This window comes from Tauraco erythrolophus, chromosome 15 (assembly GCF_009769465.1).
Source record: "Tauraco erythrolophus isolate bTauEry1 chromosome 15, bTauEry1.pri, whole genome shotgun sequence".
NCBI classification, from domain to species: Eukaryota; Metazoa; Chordata; class Aves; order Musophagiformes; family Musophagidae; genus Tauraco; species Tauraco erythrolophus.
In genome coordinates, this window is record NC_141479.1 from 5,126,330 (window position 1) to 5,128,582 (window position 2,253).

The following is a 2,253-nucleotide window of genomic DNA, read 5'->3' on the forward strand; positions in this document are numbered from 1 at the left end:
CTCGTCACACTACATTGAGGAGAATGCCTTTCGGAAGCAAACAAAGCAGTTAAAGACTTTCCCATTCACTGATTTGAATTTGCCTGCAATCAGTGCGGGCGCAGGAGTTGTGTGCTGCCCTATCGGCACTTTGAATCTCTGCAGAATTTCTGAAGAAATCAACTCCCTGAGTGGTAAGATCAGGAGTTTGCATACTGTGAAAGGCCGGAGTCCAGGAACAGAGCCACGAAGCTGAAACCTCATCCCTCCATATCTCAGTTACATCTGATAGCTGGGGAAGGGGAGGATTGCTTATCGGTAACTGTATACTACAGAAGTCCAGACCTGACTTCTCCACTGCTGTGCAGGAGAATTACTCATTACACTACCAAATCAACTGGGAGCATTATTCTGCTGGTGCTGTGTTATAACTGAGGGTGAGAGGCATCAGAGGTCTGGACCACTTACGAGGGTCACGGTGACACCACTGCAAATTGTCTTGTGTTTTAGTTGTCAAGGAAGGAAAAGAAAGGCCCTTGCTGAGTGGTATGCTGCTGCAGCAAGATTGCTTCTTGTTTCTGACCTACCTTGTTTATAAAGTTATACATTTACTTCTGAAGTCGGTGGAGCTATCATGGATTTGAACTTCATGTAATTAGGAGAAAGCATCAGGCCATAAAAATGCAGAGTATGTCCTACCAAGTGAGGCAAGCAGGACTCTGTGGTCTTGACTGGAAGGAACAACACAGAACCAAAGAAAGTATATTCAACCATAAACTGCAAAAATTGCAGTTGGCTGCGACACCCATCTTGATGGGCTTCACAACATTAGTGTAATAAATTTCATCTGTCCTGTTCCCTTTTACCATCTGTCCAGCTTCTTTCCCAACCATGCAAAGACTCTTCTCTGAGCTGGTTCTCCATACTTTGTCCTGAGGGAGGTGTCTCTGTAGTTTGTTTGTTTGGTTGTTTTTTTTAAATAATTTCTATTCCCTTATGCTAAAAGATAAACATTACAACTCATTCAAATAATTAAAGACTTACTATTAAAACAGAAAATACTGAATAAATTTATTAAAATATTTAATATTTAATGCATTGTGTCTTTCCTCTCTTTTATATAGTGCACCAGAATAATACTGATGTGCTCTTAAAGTGAACATACTCAGAGACTCAGCTTCTGCTCTAACTGCAATAGTACAGAATGTAAATCAGGAACTGTTCAACGGAATTGCAGATAAAGATTTAACAGAATCAATGGATAGAGAAAGATACTTGTGACCCTCCATTTAGCCTCAAATTGTATATATTTTTTTCAAGTAGCATCAACTCTTTTGAAAAAAAAAATCTACTTAATTGAGTATATACATATTTGTGTGAGGCAACAACAACGTCTGGAATTATGTTATACGAAAATATTTTGTAACTGCCCCTAAAAGTCAGCGATTTTCTGATGCTGTATTAGATCATAATATAATGCCCCTTACCAGCTGAATATATGGCTGGGGCCAAGCAGCCCCAGAACAGTATTTATGTTAATTAAAAAGTATTTCTTTGCAAAAGTTTTAGTCTTAGCAAACAATTTAAGGTTAATGAGCACCTCTGAATTTACCTTTCTTCTTATGTCAAGAAAGTATTTGCAGCAACATTGTCATGAGGCAGTTATGTTTGTGATATTAGGTACATATGATGGCAATTAGAAGCAGAACCTCTGAAAATCCTGGTAGTATACCCAGGCATGGCTATAGCTATTTTAAGCAGATTTATACTTAGGGCATCAAAGAATGTCACAGAGAGAAGAAAATATGGTAACTGTTGCTTTAAATTATAGCTATCATTACTTCAAAAGGATATTCAATCAGAAACCACTGCAGACCAAAACTATTTATGTCTTCTGACACTGAAAGGAAAGTAGGCAGTTTTGGCCTGTCATCTCTTAATTTTATTTATTTATTTATTTTTAAATTTTTAAATGAAAGTACTGTTTGGCCTGTAAGAAACAAGTTATAAGTCCAGGAAAAACGAGTCAGAACGGGTCTCCTGCTTGTTTTTGACCTTTCCCTGCCTGTCAGCCTCTTTAAGTACTGCAGGTTCTTTGCTAGTTATTTTACAAAAGCGATTGGAAAGATGAAACCAAACTGTGCAATGGTGCTTCGGCTGCTTGGACGTAGCACTCAGCAGTGTTTGCCCAGCGAAACAGTTTGTGTGCCAAGTAGTAACAGGTAGAGCTTTTTTTTACTCACACCAAAACTTTTCCCTACAAATCAAAAAGAC